Genomic DNA, 24987 nt, shown 5'->3' on the forward strand with positions numbered 1-24987 from the left:
ACATAAGTTACTGTTTTTTGTTATATATTTTTGTTGTTTGATTTTAGAACAACTACGTCAGGCACAGCAGCAGACAACAAGGGTTTCTTTTTAAAAAAGTAGTTCTGAGTGCATAGACACCTTGACTGAGACGACTAGACTGAGATAAGAAAAGTAAGGTTAGCAAAACAGCTAGATTTTTCTGTCGCATGGTTGAGAAAAACAAAATAATAGCCATTTGAAACTTTTATTATGTATTCCCAGCCACAAGAACAGCATAAAAGAATTTAGGAAACATTAATAATTTTCAACAGTGGTAACATCAATAGAGCGGTTCAAATACAAATATTGAAAATAAAGTTTTATAAATGTTCATCTCACGAAGACGTATGATAAGTTTCATTATAAAACGATACAACAGACGACAGCTGATAATATGAAAAAGAAACATTAGTGGGTCAATATTCGAAGCGCAAATAGCTCTGGTCAATTTCACGTGGACATCATATAACAGAGCAAAATCAAGACCCATTTATTGATGGGATAGAAATGTAAATAAAAGTTTGGGGTTAACAAAATAATTACTGACTATATACCATGATGAAAAGAGGGAGAAAAAAATTTAATACTGTTTAAACTAACTGCATTTTAAGGAGCCGAGCAGTGAGAATCATTAACTATGTCATCATGTCCAGTATGAATTGACTTGCAGTCACTCTAGAATTAGTATTGGTGTGAGAAAATAATAAATAAAAGGAAAACAAACTGTCCAATATATGGAAATATTCTTAATTGGAACAGCTATCAAATTTATTACATCAAAGAAATGAAAAGATTTCTGACTCTCTACTAAGATTTGTATTGACTAATACCACAAATGTTGTGTCAGTTAACAATCATGAAAATAAATGAAGAAAAGACATTAAGTGTATGTGTGTATGTGTTTTAGATTTTTAAGTCATCATTAACAATTTTTCAGTCACATCGCTATATCTTCAGTGTGACAGTTTGCAGTGATGTCAAACACTGGGGCATCATGCTGCAGATATGTAGCATCATGCCCTACCCAGTCACATTATTCTGTCACCAGGTCAATCAGTCCTAACACTAACCTATTAATACTAAGTTCCAGGTGAGGCAGCTGCTAGTACCATTTTTATAAGTCTCTGATATGACTTGGTCAAATGTCATTCATTCTTACCAGCATGTACAATACCAGTGCATTGTCTATTTACTGATATGTATTGATTAGGGCTGAAAGCAGCCACAAATTTTGTAGATACAAACAATGGAAGCAGACAGTGCTGTTTTACACAAGAACAAATTTCACTGACTGGAGGATAGAGTTTCCCCCAAGGAATCTGCTATTTTGAACCATTCAATTGATTCCTTGAAACTATTTTATGTGCGACTATGATAGCTTTTCCACAGAATGCATCTGGATGGATTGTTTTCTTATAAAGCATGTGCAAGATGAAGAAAAGTTGAATAAAATGTTACAATTAAAAAAAGCTTAAAATTAAACCGGACTGTAGCATGGAATATGATAAATAAAGAAATGGAACTTCAACGATTCTTGGCTGCAGAAGTTTCTGTGGCACTATACCCACAAAGATCGAACAATTGCAGCTTGCAATGCATGTAAGAGATGGCCCTGATACCAACGAAAACCAGCAGATTGTTTGCAGAACAGGTTATCACAAGGAAAGATGCACTGTTAACAAACCAAAAAGTGCAAAGCACAATACATGTCAATTAAAATATTTTAGTGAAAAGGTCAAATCTGATAAAGAAGATGTGGGTGATTTAGATACAGTGATCAATAAATACAATGTGAGCCAAACTGAGCTTTACAAGAATCTGTTTAACACAGCATATACTATAGCAAGGCTGAGAAAATCTTTTGCAGACGATAAAATTTTGGTGAGGTACAAATAAAAAACTTGTAAATCTGATGACCTACTGACAAAAGTCGAGGATATAATATATAGAGCTAAATTCTTATTTGTCCTTTCAGATGCTACTATCGATTCTGCAGCAGTTAGAAACTGGGAAAGCATTCTTGTTCAAGTTGTAGACCCTAATAATAAAAGTACAAAACTAAGAGAAAATGAAATATCCGGTGTGTTTCAGCTGTCACAGATCTCAACTGCATGCATTTATATGGTGCAGCTTAATAAAAGTAAACTTTTTAACAGTCCTGCCTTCCACTATGAAAACAAGGACAAGAGGGTCATTTATACAGACAAGTCAACTTTTTAATTTACTTGCCCATTGTCAACGTGTTTTTGACAAAAGTTCTGCACCCCTGTTCTCTCTCTGTGCCATATTATTTTGCTACTGTATTTAGAAATACAATATAATACTATGTACTATTGTTGAACTCCTAGTTTGTGGGATGGATCCCATAACTTTGGCTACCTTTGTATGGAAAATAATAATAAAGAAAACAAATATTAATAAAACTATCAAATGGGCATACAAGGAAATGTGATGCTATTATAATTAAACAGTGACAAGAGTATTCTACTCTTCAATATGGCTAGAGCAGAGGTGAGCAAACATTTCAGTGCAAGTGCCACATACACAAATTTACACCTGTCGTGGGCCGCATAGTTCATTAAGTAAAATAATTAATATTTGAAATAGCAAAAACAAAAGGTTTTTCTAAATAACATCATACTTAATTTTCAGTTGTTAATATGTTGTTAATATTTGAAAACTTAAATTTAAACTTCAAAAGAAGCACATTTATTTCATAAACAGAGTAACATAAACAGAGTCAGTGCGAAGGATGACTTGTTCCTAGGCCGCACGAAAACCCTTTGTGGGCCTCAGGCCGTAGTTTGCCCACCCCTGGGCTAGAGAGTCAAAACCCAACAAAAAACTTGTATACTATACACATAAGGAAGATAGTATCACAATCACAAATAAATCTTACCTAAATCCAGAAATTTTTGGTTAACATAATAACTTTAGCAAGGGTCCTAATATGTGCACAAATACAATTTCAAATATAGGATGATAAGAAGGTATTTAATGTACACTGTATACATGGTTATCAGAGTTTAAAAATGTTGCATTAACTAAAATTCCAAAAACAACATTTGACGCATTTTCTTCAAATTCCAATTATTATTTCATATATAATAAATAGGTACTTCACTGCTGTCCACTTCTATTTTAAGTAATGTAAATATGAAAAGTCCCCCTCTACACTAAACAATTTGGAAAAGTGGATACATTGATAGCAGCATCCTCAAACAGTTGAAGCTGCTTTTTTTTGAATCCATGAAATGGCACTCTATCAAGTGAGTGATCATTCATGTTCAATGCAAATGGCTTTATGTGATTTATCCAAATTGGTTGTAAACACAGTTTTTGCAATGGTAACTTCTGATAAATCACATTTTCTTTCACAGTTGTATTGCTAACAACTGGTGGATGTAATGAGGTTTCCTGCAGTAAAGAATTGGACATGGGAGATATAACTTCTGTGTTGTCATCTTGTATCGAGTTTTCTCATAGAAGCTGTATCTTTGAAATAAATTCTGCAGTTTGCTACTCAAATTCCTGAGCACTGCATTTGTATAGCATTCATAAGTAGTGTATGGACACTGGTGACATTTTGAAATATTCATCTCATAAATGCAAATACAGTTTGGATCACTATAGACAGAGAAATAATGTGAATTGTGTCTGTAACCAGCACATGTCTTATAACTTAATTTTAAAAATGTACAATGTGATGTAGTTATGTTCAAGGGGAAAAAAAGTAGAAGTTTTTCTCATTCAAAAGTGGTGATGACTGCCTTAACCAAAGGACAAAAAAAGAGCTAATATAGTACTCTAGGAAAAAACAATACCTGTGAACCTATACTGGAAAATGCAACCAATACAACTTCATATCACATATTTCCAAGTTAAAAACACCAAATATATGATACATAAATTTTAATGCATTTATGTTGCCAATAAGAAAATTAACTGGGTTAAATTCTAAACAGGTATTTCAGAGTTTGGCATAAATGCTTAAGAAACATGCACATAATCTTCTCCATTTCCCTTATATGAGGAACATGTCTGCACAGGTAATGGTTCGAAAGGAAGTCTTCCTTAGTGAATTTCACTGGACACTCAGAACAGCTGAATACCTACAATGAAAGAGCAGTTTCAACAGTTATAATGTTACTGCAAAAGGAAAAGGACATAAATGATAACCAAGCTGCATTATTTTAAATAACAGTTTATTATTTACTATATTTCTAGAATAGTGATTGAAAAATTGATCACATCTAAAGATAAGAGTTTACCTTTACTGGTCAACTGTAAAAGCAGTAGTCATAAAACAATACAGGATATGGAAATACAGATCAAACTTTATATTTTCTACGTACCTTTGCAGGGGCAATTCTCTGGAATAATCTTTCATTTTTGGCTACTGGTTCGTAAAGGCAGCATGAATGTGTTGATCCTTAAAAAAAATTATATGATGGCAAGAAATGATGGCAACCGGTAACAACAAAAAATAATGTCAACATTAATATGGTCAGATGTAAAAGTTTAATACATCCAAATAAATTTTTTATTAACTAGCATTCTAATTACCACATTATCTTAATTTCATTTTCAGAACAGACATTACTTTCACAGTAGTTGCAACAATAAACTATAATACCCCAATTATAATCAAGTCTTTTCTTAAATTATTGGTTCAAAAAATAACTTTCTGGCTGATACAATCATACACTGACACTGAACAATTCCCTTGTATATGTTATGAATAGCTGTTTGTGATATTACAGGAATAAATACCAATATTCACTATTATCTCGTATTGATCGAATCAGCATAAAAAGGTATACATCAGTGCACACATTTAAAAAGATATCTTCCTTACAAAACAAAACGAACAGAATGAAATTACTCAAAGTATCAGCAAACCTGATACAAAAGAAAAAGTCACCTGTTAAAAAAGAGACCATATAAACGTGTCTCTGGTGGAATTATAAATGTCAAAATAAATATGTCTTTCAAGAAAGAAAAAACAAATGAAAACTAAGAAAATGCTAACAATATGATAAGGATACACCCATGGGCTGTAATGGGTGGAATTTGGAGAATATTTATGTTGATCTATAAAAGAAATTAATTTTTAACAAATATGCATACAAATGTACTTTCCATTATTATAAACATTTTGCAAATATATATGCAGTTTATGAACAAACTATAATATACATTGATATTACTGGCACTTTAAGTTTTCTCCTAGCAGAAATGAATAAGCCATTATCAATGTATGTTGGCATCTATCAATTAAGCCTTAACGGTTCTCAATGACTTAGTAATCATGTTGTAACAAAGCAGCTTCACAGCCATTAGTAAATTACTATCAGCCAACACTGGCATAATTTTTCATTATTTTCCTACTCAAGTAAAATCACAGTGACTTTCGCTGACCATGACTTTGGACCAATTTTGTTTGTTTTTTTAAAATACATAAACTGAGTTAATGTTAGTATTGACAATATTAAAAACTTTTCCTAGGTACCAAGGCAATGATGTAATGGTGGTGGAATTGAGGTTTTAATACCAATGTTGACACTTAAATGGTTGTATATGGCTGACAGTCTTAATGGTGGGGAAGTAAAATGGATACATCGAGGAAGCAGACCTGCCAACCCTAACAAGGTGTCAGTATCATAGTTGATTTTTTCCATAAGTTAGGTCAGTTTTCAGTAAGATGTAATAAAAAATAATGTTCTGCTATTGTCAATCTGGAAAATATGCATTTTAAAAGTCCAGAAGTGTGATTCAAGGCTGGTGTACCAATGGAAAATATCGTGTTTAATAAAGGTAAAACTAAATCACAGAAAAATAAGAAAATCGTAAGTTTAACTATACCATAAAATATGGATCATGGAAGTTAGGCCATAGATAGAACTATCAGTGAACCAAAAACATGTATCTGTTAATTTCAAGGTGCATTTCTAATGACAATTATTGTAATATCTCACCAATGGCACTGGACATAAAAATGCAGATCAGTAGTTATTTTTGATAACTGTCCTAGAGGTAAAGCTTGTTCCCATTCTTCAATAAAATGGAAAGAAAACTGTTCCTGCAAAAGTGATAAAATATAAAAAAATTAAAATGTTTAAATAAGTAATTATTTTCATTGCTACTAAACCTTAAATATCATGTATGTTCCAGAGAACAGTAAATAAAGAAGTGGAAAACAAAATATATTCTGAACATTCAATTGTTCTCCACGAATTACTCATATGATAATCAAGATGGCCTTAAAAATGTAACAGTGAATACGGAAAACTGGGTATATAATAGGGGGGTTGGGTTATCATTCACCAATGGTCAGGTTTTCACAACTTAAACATAAAGAAATTCATGGTAAGTAACCATTAACATGGTTAGGTTACCAGAAATAATTGTTTTTTATTTATGACTAATGCAGTAGGTGGTTTTGAGAGTTCCTCTTCCAGCTTTACATGCCACTGCTGAAATACATTTCTTCAATAGTGGTTAGCAACCAACAAACATAACTTGTTGTCACTGTTACTATGCACAAGATTATTTTAATATGTTACCCAGTATATAAAATATTTCAGCCAAATAAGTACAATTGTAATAACGAATCAGTTAATATTGTCATTACAAAGTTACTATAATCATGATTAAGGTCTTCATAAGGACCAAAATACTGTTATCTGCCACAGTAGATTTTTCTAGACAAAATATTTTCATAGCCTAACTTGTTTAATTTTTTTTTTGTGATTTCACCAATTTGTGCTGACAGTAGCATGTGATTCACATTTTCTAAAGTTTCAGTGCACTATTATTATGTTCTAAGATACATGAATGAGAAAAGAAATATCTGACAGTAATTGAGTCACACTTTTCAATGTAGACAAATACAAAAATCTTAAAAATGCTTCTTAAAAATCAACAAAATTACAGCAACATCCTCACTGACATTCACTAATATCTCATGCTGCTCTAACGTGCATAACAAAGTATATATCTGCAAAAACATTTAAATGGTTATCTTCCTGAGAATTATTTTTTAATAGAAACAAATTTCTCAAAGTATCAGCATTAACTCTTGACACATAAGAAAAGGAAACCTGCTACAGTTAAATAAAAGACCATGTAAATGTGTCACTGGAATTATAACTGTAAAATTAAGTGCATGCCTTTCATGGGAAAGAAAAAAAGAAGAATATGAGAACAATATTATAATGATGGCTGCACACATAGGCTGTAAGGGGTGGAATCTGGTGAAGAATATTCACTCTAATATCAAAAAAATATTGTGAAATAAAGATGCCTAAAAATGTAATTTCCATTATTATTAACATTTTGCAAATATGCAGTTTATATAAAAAGTGTAAGATAGATTCATATTGCTGGCAATGTCAGTTTTTCACATCTAGAAATGAATAGGCCATTCTCATTCTATGTTCAGTAAATAATCGCTAACAGTTAACAATTCTCAGATGACTTAGTAATCATAACGTAGCAAAGTAGCTATACAGATGTCAGTAAATTACTATCAGCCAACAATAGCATCACTGATGATTATTTTTCCGCTCATGTAAAAATATCACATGGAAAAAGGGAAAAGACAAGACAAATAACAATATTAAACAGTAACAACTTTAAGTATGTAAACTTAAGCTGCATTTATCCAGGTTCCAATAGTCTGTAATAACACACAAACACACACACAATGTATGTATTAATGAACACATGCACATTGGATAAACTTGAATCAAATACATAATCAGTAGGCACATTTTGTTTTTGTATGAGTGAACAGATTCAGTTTTGTCATCTACAGAATAAGTTAATATATGTTTTAACTAAGCTGCAAGATTGATTACATACTCTATAATTGGAAAACATAGCAGTAATGGCCTTGCATAATAGATTAGATGTACAGTACCAAACCTTAATTTCTAAGATGGCCAAATATTGTAATTTTTAGGTTTCATGTAAATTTTGGGCAAAATATAAATCAATTATTAGAGCAGTAAACAACATTGTTTGAATATTATATGTACAAATGAAGTAAAAATAAGTTAAGTACTCACAAAATTTTGAAACCCACTGGCTTTCATAAATACCCACAGGAACCCCAATACGATTTGTGTACCTTTGTTAAAAATTGAAAATTCCCATTGCACGAGTGTTGTATATATTCTTTTTAGTTGTTTTAGACTTTTGCAGGCCAGGCAAATGTTTTTTTAATTACAAAAAATATTGTTAGTAGTAACAATATAAAAAATTTCTTATCTAACATGTGTACATTCTTAAAATGAATTGAAATATAAAAAAAAACAATTTGGTTAATAATGAACACATTTTGTTATGACTGAATAATAAATAGTAATTTTAGAAATAATACCATTATAGAAGGTAGGAACATACTGAGCTTTTGTACTGTGAATAAAGATATGCCACACTTAATGATTTTATTATATGCTGATGAAAGGATAATTTTACCGTAAATTAACATGCACATTCTGAGATTACATTAACATTAAAAAGTGGCATGATTTATATCATCATTTGTATTGTAACTGACAGATCGCAATTCGAGTCATTGGAGAAAGATGTTTATTTGTTTTATTTGATTTTTAATGAAGCTTTACCAATGTATCAGTTACATAACTATAAGGTTTCCTTGTCATAGTCTATAGCAGGGGTGCACAACCATTTTTGGCCAAGGGCCAGATTGCATTTTCTAAGACCACTTGAGGGCTACAGACACATTTCTTTAATATTATTACTGCTAACAGGCCAGATTTCTGTGTTGTTTTAATATGTCCTGAGGGCCAGACAGAACAAGTTTGTGGGCCAGATTCGGCCATCTGGCCAGGGTTTGTGTACCCATGGTCTACAGTGATGTCTAACACATGCCGAAGACATATTATATTAGTGCACAACTATTAGGCATTAGATAGCTATAGCAAAGAATGTTACTGCACAGATAAAGCTAAAGTATAATAATTTTGATCTATGAACAATAGATGTGTCAATGACTTTTAAAATTTCTGGGTGGGTGTAGATATGACATGATCATATAAATCATGTTTCATATGAATAATTCCATGAAATCTTTGTGAAAACCCAGACATCATTCAAAAGTCGGAGCCTGGACAAGCCTGTGGTAGGCCTAACCTAACCTGTGACTATCAACCATAAAGTGGAACATGGATATCGTAATTATAAAACATTATCAATATACATAAACAAATTATCTGTACTTTGGTCAGTCCAATTACTCTTAAGTAAATAATAAGTACATTAATAATTTTACCTGTCTCTTTAAAAAAAAAAAAAACATGAGTTCGGACTTTTTAAAAAACAAGTAGGGGCACAATATTATGATTTAACATGGACAAATTGCTGTAATGGAGATGCCATTCAAAGAAAAATTTAAAATGAAATAAATACCAAAAAACTTTAAAGAATATAGACTGATATGACTATGTGACCTTATTCATGTTAAAAGCAAGTTTTAAGTAAAAACTATAATATATGTTAATCATCTTATCCTTGTAATCCATTGACTTAAGTTTCTCTCTGGATGGAAACTGCTTTACTACATCTGCATAAGACATACGGGTGGCACAGGTCCGAGGATAAAAAAAATTCAGCACTATTTATCTGCACCATGTCCACACAAACAACAAATGACTCCAATACTGTTTTCAATACATATGCACCATTTCTGTTTAAATGGAGTCCATCAAGTGCTAAATGCATACTTCGATCAAACAATGGGTTAGAGTCAATACAATGGCACTTATCACATTCTCAGCTTAAAAATGCCATCATTTAGTGCAGCACATCCTCTTTGTAAGTCTGGTAAAACAGTCGAGTTTCAATGCAAAGATTTAAAGTTAATGGTGGTTCGAGGCAGAATTCCAAACATCGTCCAACAGTGTGGGATTTGTTTCCAGCAGCTGATGAATAAGTCTCTGTAACAACTGAAAGAAATGCACAAAAAGAATTAACTAAACTAAAATGTGACTAATAAATCTGAAAATTTCAGAAAATCACCATGGTAACTGCTGGTATTTGGAAATATAAACAAAATGATCCAAACATAGAAACATCTGCTACCAGGGTTATTTTGTTCAATTAACAAGCTCTAAGCAAAAATAACTATCCCATTTTGACATCATATGGCAAGATTTAGGAACAATGCATACTATTAAATTTTGTTGTAGCAATGTAAAAATTGTATGCAATGGTACAAATTTTCTCATAAAGTCATGTATATATTACCTAATTAATGTTACCCTCCTCGTGATGTTAAGCCTGTATATTTGTTGTATTTGGTGGGTTGTTAGTTAATAAACGTAGCTTGTTGGAAGCCAAGAATACCAAAATCGGTTAAAAGTATGACAAGAATCTTGAATGAAATAAAGCTATTGAAACACTTTCTTCTACATTTGTATGTTTTTATTCATTTTGTTAAAGAAACATACTTCAACTTAATCCAATTATGGCGTTCCCGGCATAAATCACATTCCAAGCAAATGAAATGTAGGCCAACATAACTTGAAAATAGGTCCACGTGATTGTGGGAGAATTTGAATTTATTAGAAAAAGAGCATCAGAGTAAGAACAATCTCGCTAAAACATTATGACTTTAATTTGTAGAAAAGTGTTGATATGGGCTGTAAAAATGAGATATTTCTGAAATCTGACTTCTCATTATGATGCTAGGTGACACCAAAACATGCTACACTAGCACCATTAATTCGACAGTAAGACCTCGACCCCAAAACATAACAATTAGGGTCCATGTCTTAGACTGTAGGACGACTAGACAATATAAATGCTAAACATGCAAAAATATTCTTGAAAATTATGATGGTCTTATTATAATTAGAGAGATTATTTGGAATTCATCACTAGCCAGTTCTACTCTGTAAGATCAATATAATAAATTAAATATACAATACAAATTTATAATAGTTCTGCTGCAAATATTGGGCACAAATAATTACAAATGTTTCTAAAGTAAAACTAACAAGTAAAAATACCTTGTAAATAATGTTCACATCTTTTCCAACATCACTGGAACCTATGTAAAGAATCAGCAGGTCAGGTTTTAGGGCTTGGACAATGTCTAACACTTTGGATTTAAATATGGTGATATCTACAACCAATTTTGCACCAGGAATACACAACAGGAATAAGTTGGGACGATTCAGAATACCACAGAGTTGCTTCAACTTTGAATCACATGCAATGAAAATGATCGACACTCTGGCAAGTATGCAGCAGCTATGTAAAATATACAATGAATATAAAATGAATATCAACTATTTAAAAGAAGTTGTTGTTGTCTTTGTGGGGTTTAACACCATATTTCAGCACATGATAGGCTATGCATGGCGGCCAGTATTAATGGTGGAGGAAGAACCCGGAAAAATCCCTGGAAGAACCACCAACCCATGAGAAGTTACTGGCAAGCTTTCTCACATACCCATGTTAGCCGAATCCTAGACTCAAACCCACGCAGACAGAGGTGAGATGGCAGTGATCAGTAACAAAGAGTACTTTAGACCACTCGGCCCCTTTAAAAGAAGTAAATGTCTTTCTAAAAAGAAAATAGCAATGACATAAACATGAAATTATACGAATTTTTCACCCTATATCAAGTGTAATCAAAATGAAGTTAATCATAAACACCTCAGAAAACAAACTACTATCTTGGAGTAGAAACTCGTGAACACTTATCAAATGAATATAACTAGTAAGACCGATTTAAATAATGGGAAACCTTTAATGTGATAAAAAATGCAAGGAACTTAGTCAATTCATTCACTGATTTATTGTTTTTAACCTGACTCTGAATAGAGTGGAAATATCTTTGTCATCATATGCGTGTCTCATGCTGAACGGAAGTTTTCAGTGTAATAGACGGACATGCTTGGATCCATTTCCAGTTTCTGGACAAGTCCATTTTCAGCAAAGGGGTGTATCACGGCTACAGATGTACATACATATGTCGTCTGCTTCCAATATTTACAGTGTCAAATCAAGCAAAGGAAAATAATGACAACTACAAATTTGCTTTTCATGTGGATTTAACAAGCAGTTTAATTTCATTATTCAAATATGCAGAGGGATATAATTCCAAATTCTCAACGTTATGTTACTTACGCAATTATTCAGCAGTTACTGAACAGGATGAACTACGTCATTATGTTGTCTGATGGAAATAAACTAGCCTATAGTGTATGCAATATGGCACCGTGTTAGTATAGGAAGTCCGTTAAGCATGAAATGGTGCAGGGGATGCCAGCATTAGGGCCATTCTGGTCACAGTCAGGTTATAAATTATAAATCAATGACTCAACTGACTCAGTTCCATGCACTTTTTATCACATTAAACGTTCTAGTTTTTTAAATTGATAGGGGGGTACAAAAACAAACGGGGATGTAGAGACAGACTATAGTAGTATGTGAATAACTAAGCAAGCTAAACTTCTTACGAAGCAATCAAACGATAAGACATATAAATGAACAAAAAACTTAGCAATGTAAGTACAATATCAAATAAATTCAACCAATATTCACAAAAAGAGAAAATAAAGTCAAACTGATAAAAGAATGAAACGAAAATTCAAATTGGTCTAGCAGTTGGTAACGTGACTATGGTCTATACAAACTAGTTTGTTAAATTTGCGCACTAAAATAAATGAAAGCGTCAGCAGTTATAATTACCTGTATGTCTGATAATTTTTAAATATATATAAACGAAGAAAATTGTAGCTAAGATGCAGCAATTAATAATTGTTATTGCTCAAATTTGAAAGGTATCCACACGAACTTTGGTTCAAGCAGAAGCAGGAAGTAGAATTGATGGTTTATGGGATTGTTTCTGAGAGAATGTAGTGTACAACTAATCAAAGCCATTGTTTTAGCAGGTATATTTGGATATCTGAATATATGAATATTTAATGACAAGTAGGATTTCTCCATTATCCCCCCTCAACTTCATTACCTTTTCGCACAGTGTCGAGATAGGTCGTGTCTCACTGCTAGGCGATTTATAAAATAATTTAAAAAAAGTAAAATAAACGCAAGAACAATCGTACCCTGGGCGATCCCACAGAAATTGTGTCAGTTTTATATTAAAATACATCACAGCATATTTGGATGAACTATTATGTGAGAACTTTACATCCACGTTATCAAAAAAGGAGGAATTTTTAGTTTCAGTAATCTTGAGTTCACTCTGGTGATATTTAATAATGGTGAATTTTTTCTATGGCTGTGAATATCTAAGTGGAATATGTGTTTCTTTGAATCTTTCTTAAGGAAAATATACTGTAAAAACAAACGTAAGGGTCATGATATGTTCTACAGTAAGAATAACACTCTCTCTCCGTCATAGTAGTTTTGATTGAAATCCTAATGGCATCTGTGCCTGTTTGAAGATACTCTCCAAAATTGTGATCAGTAGTCACCCTATTTCTGTGAACTGATCCGTTTGTCATGTAATTCTTTTTATATTTTTTTTTTAAACATATCCTTACAAATTGTAAATCAGTAAATCGTTGGATGAAATAAAATCTTGAGTTGACGAGCTTGTAAAATTCAGGTATCGTAGCTTTCTCTTTATTTTGGCACTGCAATTTGTCACGGAAAAAATTCTAACATTAGATCTACCGTTTTTCAAGAAAGGAAAAACAAACAGAAGGCTTTTTCAAGAATGACGCGAGTCACATTGCACTGTATAACCCTGCCTATGGTTAACTCTGAAATCTAAAACCAAAACACATGTTCGGAAAAATGTAACAATGTTCAAGAATGACGTGAGTGGCATTGCACTGTATAACCCTGCCCGTGGTTAACTCTGAATTTTAAAACCAAAACACACGTTCAAAAAATAATATTAGACCTATTTTCTCCCACTTTAAACTGTGGATAGAACAAGGAGCGTTATGGTGCTTTTTTTTCTTCTCTGCTTTAGATTTGTGAAAACTTTGCAACATTGTTTGTAACGTGTGCTGTGAAACACAGGACATATCTTAAATCTGAGATATGCTAAGCAGTCAGTCGACAATAAATATCACATTACCTTTTTATGAAATTGATGAATGAATGAAAACAAGGAACATATTTCACATAGAATGTATGGTTGTCTCAACAATTATTTGTCCTATAATACCGCAAGAATAATGGAGCCAAAAATGGTATCCTACGTTTGTTTTTTTTTCTTTACCATTCTTTCTTTCTCTCTCCACTGTAATGTTAAGCCTATCTGTCCATCTCTCAAAACACTCCAGACTAAAGTACTGCCCGTTCTACTGTCACTCAATGCAGTAACACTTGCATGTGTGTGCGTGCGTGTGTTAGCTTTCGCTTACACACATATCGTTTGTACGAACATTTAATAACAAAGAAATAGCAACCATTGACGTCAACCATTTAATATAACCGTGTGGGTGTATGTCATCGTTCTAAATTTTTCTACAAGTCACTTTTGGGTCTACTAGATTGTAAAAAATAATTGTCATGAGGTATCAAACAAATTTATTTCTTCACTGGTCATGTTGGTTCTGTAATCCAACTGGATTTACCACTGTTATTCTCTCAATCTCTTGATCTCATTGAGTGATGCATTGTTTTTTTCTAAGGTAGTGTCGCAAAATAATGCCAATGCAAGAGCGTTGTTACCATTGCAGTGCAGACAGATTGGAGTGTGAACTTACGATCCCTGTGTTGCGTATTGTACCATTTCTTGTTGCCACATCAAATTTAAAACGGATAGTATTGTGTGTTTAGTTGTTTGCTTCTCCGCATGTGTGGATAGTAGAATTATGGGTTTAATTTAGCTTCTTCCCGTGTGTGGATAGTAGATTATTGGTTTTGTAAGCGCTCACGTATGTTTGTGTGGATAGTAGAGTGTGTGGTTATTTAACCTGCCCTTCTGTGTGGATGGTAGAGTTTGGGTGTAAGTTTGCTGCTTAGCGTGTGTGGATGGTAGATTTTGGGGTTTGATTTGGCATCTCTGCGTGTGTGGATAGCAGATTATGGGGTTTGTTATGGCTTCTCCCCATGTGTGGATAGTATATTTTGAGTTTGTTTTGCTTCTCGGCATGTGGATAGTATAAGGGGGTTAGTTATGGTACCTTTCCGTGTGTAGATAGTATGTAATAAGTGAAGTGAAAGTAAGGGTCACTCATAGGCCTTGAAAAGAATTGACTTTCATGCCTCCCCAAATTTTGTTTTTTAAATGTTGTATCTGTGTTTGTCTCTTGTCTGTTGTCTGTGTTATCTCCATCTCCCCTGTTCATTTTCCCTTGTCCCTATACAGACACCATCCATGTTAAAATTCCCCATGTTAAATTTACCTTGACGCTATACAGACCCAGGGTGTACTTCAAAGTCTTGTCGCTATACAGGCCTAGGGTGGTTTACAATACTAATTCCCCTTGTCGCTATAAATCTTGTCGCTATAATTTCTACAGGGGGTCTGTAATGTTAATTCCCCTTGTCTCTAAACAGACCCATCCATGTTAAAATTCCCCATGTTAAATTCCCATTGAGGCTAGGGTACAAATCACCTATTTCCCATGTTAAATTCCCATTGTCCCCAGGGTACAAACTCACTTCTTCCCATGTTAAATTCCCTTGTCGCCAAAGTGCCGGGTCAGTTTTCCCCATGTTAAATTTCCCTTGTCGCCAAAGGGCCGGCCCAGTTTTCCCATGTTAAATTCCCATTGAGGCTAGAGTGCATGGACTGTTTTTTGCATGGTAAGTCCCCTTGAGGCTAGGGTGACCCCATTCATTACTCACAACTCCCAGTTCTCATGAGAATGAATCTTTCAATGACAAAAAGTTACTTGCCATAAAAATCTATTACACTAATTATCCTGTTTTGAATTAGTAAAGTTCTCATCAAAGTCTTTAGAAACTATTTCGATGGGGCAAATCAACATCTGCCTAAAACAGTCAGCTACTAAACATGTGTTGGCAATGTGACAGACAGTGGACACCTACATCAGTAACACTGTTCAGAATACTGTAATGAAATCTCAAGTTCCATGAGGAGCTGTTGTAGCCGATTTTCTTAGGTGGTTCTTTGTTACTGTAAATACGGTTATAATACATTTGATAGCTGTATCAGTGTCCTTTATATTTGTTTTAGGGGCCCCGATTGGCCATTGTATAAAGTACTCACCGTTCCTGGTCACTGCCATCTCGCCTCTATCTGTGGGTTTGAGTCTCAGGCTCAGCTAACGTGGGTACTTGAGATAGCTTGCCAGCAGTTTCTCGTGGGTCAATGGTTCTTCCTAAGCTTTTCAAGGGTATTTCCTCCACCAGTTATACTGGCCGCCATGTATAGCCTATCTTGTGCTGAAAAATGGCATTAAATCCTTCAAAAACAACATTTATTATCTATGAAAGTACTATGATCTTTAATCTGATGATAAAAGCAATTTTACTTTAAAAGTCAATTTCCAACAATCCTTTAACAGAATCTTGATATTTAACTCCATTTGTCATATATACTTTAGTTCCTTTGAAGATAATCATGATAATGGTAAGAATGATAGTAAATTGAAATCAGAATATTCTCCTGTAACTTTGTCTGTTGTCTATGATTATCTACACTTCTCGAGAAATGAGTTACCATGGATGCATATGCACATTGCCCATTTATTTTTTTAAAACAGGTCACAAGCTAAATCTGATAGGCTATTCTTTTACTAACAAGTAAGCGATTTTATTATAATACCATCATGATTTTCCCCAAATTGTATTATTTTTGCTTTCGAGACAAAATCTCTCCCCAATCAAAATTATAAAAAATATAAGAAAACCTTTAGGAATATTAAAGTGAATTTTTTGTCTCATTTTTCTGGTAAATTTGAGTTTTTTAATGTACTACTGTTGTTACTCTAAAACACTGTTTTCTACTGGAGGATATATTACAACAGTGGCACGGGGAGTAGTAGACTTGTGTGAAGGTGAGAAGTTTGACAAATCTTAACTCGGGTAGTTTGGGAGCCATATATTTATGGATGATGTCACCAAGATTTGTATGTGGGAACTATATATTTATGGTCAAATATCACCTAGCTCTGTGTATGGATAATACATATATATGTTTATGGCACAGGACAGTGACGTCTTCTGATGTCCAATCTAGGGCAACTATTAATCTTACGCTAATAATAGCAGGGAGATAGTACATGTAATAGTCCATAACTCTGTATCATTGTAACAGAACATCAGTGAAACAAATATTACAACAGATGTATTTGCTCAAGAAAGCTGTTGTCAACCTTGTACGTTGATGTAATCAATGGCGATGCTGCTGACTATTGTATATATGTATGGGATAGTCCTAAGTCGAATAAATTTCATTAGGGCTTAGTGTGGAAGTGTAGAGGTATAAATAACAATATGCAGAGTTTTCCAAATTTGGAATTAATTTTCTGCAGGAATATATGTGTTGATGTGAATGTGCTCTCACATATCATATGCTAACATGGCCATCCCATTCAATAACAACAGCAAGTTCCACTAAATCGAGCTTAAACTATTTTCTAAATATACTTCCCCATTTGTTAAACCCCCTCCAATTTAAAAAACAAAAGGCACAAATAAGATCAGAGATGCTCAGAACTTAATCAGTTCATTTATTGATTTATAATTTCAAACCTGATTATGCCAAAGGTGGCCCTAACACAGTTATCATGTGAACATTTCACTTTCAACGAAGTTTTCAGTTTAAAAGACGACCATGCTTGTCAGTCATTTCTGGTTCCTGGACACGTCTATTTTCAGTGAAGTGGTATGTACAGGACTACACATGTATGTACATAGAATGAAAATATTATGTTGTCTGTGTCCGATATTTACAATGTCAAATCAAGCACACACACAAAAATGACAAATACAAATGTGCCTTTCCTGTGGATTTAACAAGCGGTGTACTTTTCATATTCATGAGTGGAAAGAGATATAAAACTAAACTCTCAACATTATGGTAATATGGAATTATCCGGCAGTTACCGAATAAGATGAACTACATCACTATGCTGTCTGAGGAAAAGAGACTCACCCATAGTGTCTGCAATATGCTGCCGTGATAGTATGGAAAGACTGTTAAGCTTGAAATGTGCGGAGGATGCTAGTGTTATTGCCACTCGGGTCACAGGCAGGTTAGAAATTCAATGAATGAAATGACTAAGTTCTGTGCACTTTTTATCACATTAAAGATTTGCTATTGACGGGGTACAAACAAACGGGGAGCTCTATCTATCTATAAATATGCTGAAACAGTCACACTTGGGCTTGGTTATAAAGCAACGGATGGTGTGTGGTAAAATATAATGTAAAGACGGAAGTGATAGGACAGTCAGAAGAGTAATGATAGGAAGGGCAGAAATAAGTAAAAGAGTGTCAGTGTATGTTTTCATCCCTTAATATTCAGACCAATCCGGCTACAAAATCAGCGATGAGATAAGGACCTCCAACTGGCATAGTCCTGAGAATCACTAGGTCTTACTTGTAGCTGACTAGTTTATTAGAACGTGATTTTGGAACACTCCTGCTTGTGTGATACCAAGTCAGGATTCAGACTATAGTAACCAAGTTTGTTTATCAACGAGTCTGTCATGTACAGAGCCTTATTTTCTGTTGGGGGATATAAATTGTTTCATCAAGAGTGAGAACTCTACTAGTTTGAAAGGGACCAACCAATTACTTTTCAAGGGTATCAGGTAATGACACAGGGGTATTCCATTTTACTTTCCTTGCCTATCTGACTTTTTTTTATTTCTTTTTCTTTTTCGGTCTTTTCTGGAATAAAAAACAAGACAAATCATAATATTCTTCTTGTACTATATTTCATATAGATCATATTCTCTCTCGACATTCAAGTTGAAAAGGAAATGGAGAGAGAGAGAGAGAGAGAGAGAACCGGTTCTTCGTTTACCAACTCTTATGACATCAATGTGAACTGTTTTGACATGAGAATCTAATAATCAAGACTTTAGTTATTATAGAGTCATGTATTATATAGTACATGTATATAGTACATGCATGACAGGTCAATTTTAAGCAACGATACGAGCCCCTGTGGGTGAAATCAGATACAAGAAAGTTGTCACAGATGATAATTAATGAAAGTACGAACAGCTGTTATGGACGAATATAATAAACAATTTTATAAAGAATCTATTTGTTTTTTACCAGTTTGATCCAGTACGTCTTGCCACCTTCCAAGAGTTAGGTGCATTAAGTCTCGAAGCAGTAAAACCCATGTACACACCAAATCACGCGCCTCAAATACCGCACTATATCAGCCGCACCGGGCTTAAAATAACGCACTTTCTGCGCCAGCGCCAGTTTACCATTTTAAAAAATTATTTCTTTTTAAAAATAACTAATAATACTAGTAATTATTTTATGAGTCGTATTTATAGGTATACGACATTTACAGTGACACTGCACAGTAGCGATGTTCTCATTGGATGACAAACAATCAGAAGTCACGCGCCTTCTGATTGACTAAGCGTTTGCACACCAGTTTATAGCCCAAGGATTGTCGCAAATTGTGTGAACGATATACAGTGAGTGTAAGTGTCTGTCACACATTACCGACTTTGTGAGGACTTTCACAATAACGCGTAATTCATCTCTTATGATAATTCTCAACCGTTTGCTGACGAAACATTTCGAGGACTGATGTGTAAGTCCTCACAATGTAGTCCAGTCCTCAAGATGTTGGTGTGCATTCAAACTCAGACCCTCGCATGTATACCAAAACACACACACACACACACACACACACACACACACACACGTACATCATGGGCAAAAAAGGGATTTGGAGTTTTAATTGATTCTGACAAAATGAATGCTATCTCTTTTCTATTTGTATGTTCTTCTTCCCTCTGTGTGGTGTGTGTGTGCATTCATACGTTTGTGTGTGTATGTGTTTGTGTGCATGCGTACGTCTGGTGTTTGTTTGTGTGCATGTGTGCGCGCGTGTACGTTTGTTTGGTTGGATGTATTGGTCTTTGTCTTTATTAAACTCCCTTTATCCCTATCAAATACATTTCACCTACCTACCTACATTAGCGCGTATTCAGGTCAGCCACTTGCAACACTGTTGCCATTATTCCTCTAGTGTCTAGTACAGTGACGTTATTGAAGCTGGAAATTTAGAGACTATAAATATAGTAAATAAGGACTTGGGCTTTTCCACAGGTTGTAGGTATAAATAGATACTAGGGTTTTCAAACAGGAGCGTCACGCAAGCTGAGGCTACAAATAGATAGTGGGGTTTTCCAACGGAATTTCCCACAAATTGTAACTATAAATATATAGTGGGATTCCGTAGGAATGTCAACATGTTAATGCTATAAATAGACACACGGGTATTTATCCAGATCGTCACAAAAGTTGAGACTATAAATAGTTACTAGGTTTATTCGTTTTAGTCTAAACCAATGTAATCTAATGTTCAGTGATATGTTTAGTCTCCTTTAAATTCTGAGACAATTTCGTCATTTTTGCATTACTTTTAGTCATATCATTTAGGCGTTGGACTTTCCTTGATTATATCTATTTATACATCATTACAATTATGCAGATGTATGGACACCGCCAACATAGTTTCAGGTCAAGGTAATGCTTTATATATAAATCGCGAGCTAGTATTAGTATATGTCTGTCTCTGTCTCTGTAGTGTTTGGCCCTCTACCATCCTTGTCCCTAGTCAGGCCTTACACCATTTCCACATTGTCCCTATACAGTCCCAACCTATGTTATACTTTAACTTCTCCCTCTATATTCTCACTTATGTTAAATTTCCCCATGTTAAATTCGCCTTGCCACTATACAGTCCCGACCTATGTTAAACTTTTCCTTGACCTGCTATAGTCCCGCCCATGTTAAATTTCTCCATGTTAAATTCTCCTTGTCTCTATATGCTACCAGGGTGTTTTTCCATATAGGTTCTCATTTGCCCTACGGTATCAATCTATTTATATGTGTTGTATGTGTTATATATGTCTATGTCTCTCCTGTATTTATTTCTACCTAGGGTAGCGCGTATTCAGGTGAGCCACTTGCAACATTGTTGCCAGTATTCCGCCCTATTGAGGTCAGACACTTGCAACATTGTCGCCAGTGTCCAATACCGTAACGTCAATTCCTATTGAGTCTAAACAGGCCCATATTCAATTCTAGTTTGAGGGTATAGAGCCGAGACTCTTTATTAACATAGAAGTCAACATGAGGCTATAAATCTTGTGGCAGTTGTGCCGGGACCCTTTTTTAACATAAAAGTCTACGTGAGGCTAAAGTGTCCCACTGAACTACTCATGACGTTTCTGTTTTACTCGTAAGTGTGATGCTGTGCATATACCTACTTACGGATCTGATCCACGCACTTGTATGCCACTTCTGGTACCACCACCACTAGTTCATTAAGATGTGCCTATCAAGGAAGAATGCACGTTTCCTGTTGCTTTGCCTGGCTATTGTGACTTTGAAAGTCAATACCAGACAGTCAAAGGGTAATGGCATACATATCTAGATGGGCCTACACTCCAAACTCTAAAAAGATCTTGATTTGTCTATTTGGGAGAAGGAGATAAAGTAGACTGTTTCAGTTATGATGTGACACTTCATGAATGGGAGTATAAACATTCGGCTTAACTGGAACATGCCGGATGGTCTCCATGCTGTCACTTCCTTCCTTTGGTCGGACCAAAATAATATCCTCATTTGCCTCTTGATTTAAGAAAACGCATTTACAGAGAGTTTGTCAAAATACAAATACAAAAGAACACTCACATTCATTACACCACAAATGCTTTATCACTGGTACTTGAATGCTATTCGAGTTTTGATTCTTTTGAAACTATTCAAATGGTCAGACACTTATTAACTACCCAAGAGTCAGAAGACTTTGGATGCTACGAATTTATACTTACCATGCGGCAGCGGCGCATCTATTTGCTAGGTGAAAGTGGTACACAGGCTTCCAAAGGACACTTCAGAGCATTACAAAAAAATATTTGAATGAAGTGTAGCCTCAACAAAAATAATTCGCAGCGAGTGGTGTCTAAGTTAGCTACTCATCTGGATCGGAATGATTTACCACCCAGTACCGTTTGGCAAACTTATTAATATTTCCTCGAAAAGAAAGACATTCCTGTGAATGGCTAGTTTTTAAGAGCTCATTCAGAATCTGCCTTTGGAGCATAGTGAATGAATTTACAGAGAGTTTGTCAATAATTAAGTGAGACGCAAACTGAAAATCATTTCTCGATTTTTAAACTAGTGATATTTTTAAACTGTTAAAGACTGATTCTTTCGAGAAAGTACTTGAAACAAAAAAAGCGCGTGGATATAAATAATTATGCTATGTAACGACTGTTGTCTGTATTGTTCAAACAAATTCCTTGGAAGGATGTTAATGAATATGTTCACCTACGATTTCATTGAATTGTGGACAAGGTGTTGTGTGTGGGCTGGTGACTACTTTTCTCCAATTTCTTTTCCCATCAGATTCATTGTGGACTACTGATGAGCAGAACATGCCTAGAGATCATGACCACTTCAATCTTCAATGTGTACGAGACACCCATTCTGTAAAAGTGTTTGCAATTTATAATCGATACTTCTCTACCACTGTGCGAAGAAAGGATTCGATGCGCTACATCGAGTTTCAGTGCCTTCCAAAATGTATGTGAAGCTGCTGAACACTGAAGAAAGAGTATGTGAATAGAAACGTGTTAGCTTCGATGCTTGGACGCAAGACGTGGCTGACTATGCCCAAAAACCTGTGTAACGAATTGATCCAACAAAGAGTTTCTCTTACAACCAGTGCCAGAAGTGAGCATGATGTTCAAGACAATATTAGAAACAATGGTAGAAGAACCCGACACAGAGAAAGAAGAAATATTAAAATTTCAGGAAAGTACCTGTCGCACAGATGGAAACGAATGAGGAAGGAAGACCATTCCCAAAGGATAATTTAGAGAGAGTGAATGGTACTGAGGCAAAAGAGCACATCAGTGTATTCCTTGATCGTTTGGGACACTCTTCGATAGAGTATGTTGTACACTGACTTGTTTATATTCAGTTTTGGTGATTTTGATTTGTGTCTTTGCGATATAGGTAGTCATTTACTTTTATAGTATGTCTTTTTAAGTTCTTGAAATGTAAAGTTCTTTGAACAAATATTAAACATGTATCCAAGGTATAACATGTCTTGTGTCGTCGATGTTATTTTCAGAATTATTAAAAACATAGTCGAAGGTATGAAATGTCTTGTGTCGTCAATGTTATTCTCAGAAATATTAACAACATAGCTAAGGCTACACCTTCCTCCTCCTCATCTGCTCTCAATATGATCGACGACAAGTTAGATCATCAAAGTTGGGAGGCATTGTATCTTCGCTGTCTTTTAACATGTTGATTGCTGGACCGAGTGGTTCAGGCAAACCCGATTTTGTCAAACGTGTGATTGAAAACAAATCACATTTGTTTGATCGTCCTTCCCAACGTATCGTGTGGTGCTACAAAGAGTTGCAATCGGCTTACATCATACTTCATGAAAGTCAAGAGAATTTATTTAGTTTGTTGAATGCATTCTTCGCGAAGAGGTGTCTGACAAAATGTATTGTAATCTTTGATGACATGTTGTTAGGAGAATAGGAAGAAGAAAGTTAACTTTGATTTACACAAAAGGCCATCATCGTAATGTTAGTATCATTTACATTACACAAAATTTATTTCAACAAAGTAAAGCACATCTCACCATCAGTCTCGATGACCATTGTGTGGTCTTGTTAAAACGTTGAACCGGTAAATCTCGAGTGCAAGTGTTAGCCAGACAGTTAGGAACTCCTACGACGATGCCACGCAAACGCATCAGGCCTATTTACTCATCAATTTAAAACCTGCACTTCCCGATTATTTGAGATTTCTTATCAATCTAATTCACCACTGGCGCCAGGAAGGATAGCCTGTCATTTACACGTCCCCAATGGCGTTTCTCTGAAAATAAACCTAATGAAAACACCCTACACGCCTTTTCTTTTAAACATTCGTCAACGTGACTTCCTTTCAATCTTATCTTCTAACCAAATTGATCCGTGCACTGGACGGCATCATTCGCGAAAAATGCACACAAGTCCGAGCCCATTTATTAGAAGCCAGTCTCAAAGAAGTCTTACGATGGTTTTCTTTTACAAGCACGTCAATTACTTCAAGGCATTATTCACAGCTCTCTTAAAACCAAACTTTTTTTAAATATGAAGTGCAATTGTCACAAGTGGCTGATCCAAGAATCGATACTCAGACCATACACCAAATTACTTTGAACCCTGGTGTCAGTAGTTCTCGCGTCCGTGTCATCGTTAATTCTGTTTTAAAATGATATCCTGGCTTAAAGCAAGAAAAGTCAAATCCCCAAAATGCATCCAAAAAAAGAAGAGCGGTGGTGCCACCAGAAGAGAGAAGGTGTGTGTATGTATGTGTGTGTGTGTGTGGGGGGGATTTTTCAGTCATATCGCTACGATGTCTACAGTGCGGCAATTTATAGTGGTGTAAAGCACTGGAGCATCATGCCGCAGACATGTAGCATGATGTCTCAACCAGTCACATTATCTTGACATCACGCCGATCAGTCCCAACACTAACCTCTTAATGCTGAGCACAAAGCGAGGCAGCTGTCAGTACCAGTTTTATAAGTCTTTGGTATGACTCGGCCGGGATTCGAACCCACGGCCTCCCGCATTAGGCCACCGGAGCTGTTCACACCAGAAGTAAAAGAATCGTCCCAAGCAGAAAAAATGTCCTGCCATCGATTTTATATGATTGCAACATAGACACCGTCTTAACAATATTTGACTCTTATCCCTCATTTTATAGATGAAAGTTGGGTAGGGGGTTGTGATCGCTGAAGACAATAATTGGAGA

General features: G+C 34.8%; 1 long non-coding RNA gene across 2 annotated transcripts; it reads right to left on the bottom strand.

Annotated features, from left to right (window-relative positions):
- Positions 1-210: 210 nt before the first annotated feature.
- On the bottom strand, positions 211-12853 carry LOC149771967 (uncharacterized). 2 transcript variants are annotated; one of them, XR_016418079.1, is made up of 4 exons: positions 12751-12853; positions 6000-6103; positions 4377-4453; positions 211-4133 (listed from the first exon to the last, which is right to left on the bottom strand). It is a non-coding gene; the product is annotated as an uncharacterized LOC149771967 (long non-coding RNA). The 2 variants fall into 2 exon arrangements; XR_016418078.1 differs by lacking the exon at positions 12751-12853 and having other exon boundaries at positions 6000-8767.
- Between the last annotated feature and the right edge of the window lie 12134 nt (positions 12854-24987).

The sequence above is a fragment of the Sinohyriopsis cumingii genome, unplaced genomic scaffold, assembly GCF_028554795.1.
Source record: "Sinohyriopsis cumingii isolate HCF-2022 unplaced genomic scaffold, ASM2855479v2 utg001542l, whole genome shotgun sequence".
NCBI lineage: Eukaryota > Metazoa > Mollusca > Bivalvia > Unionida > Unionidae > Sinohyriopsis > Sinohyriopsis cumingii.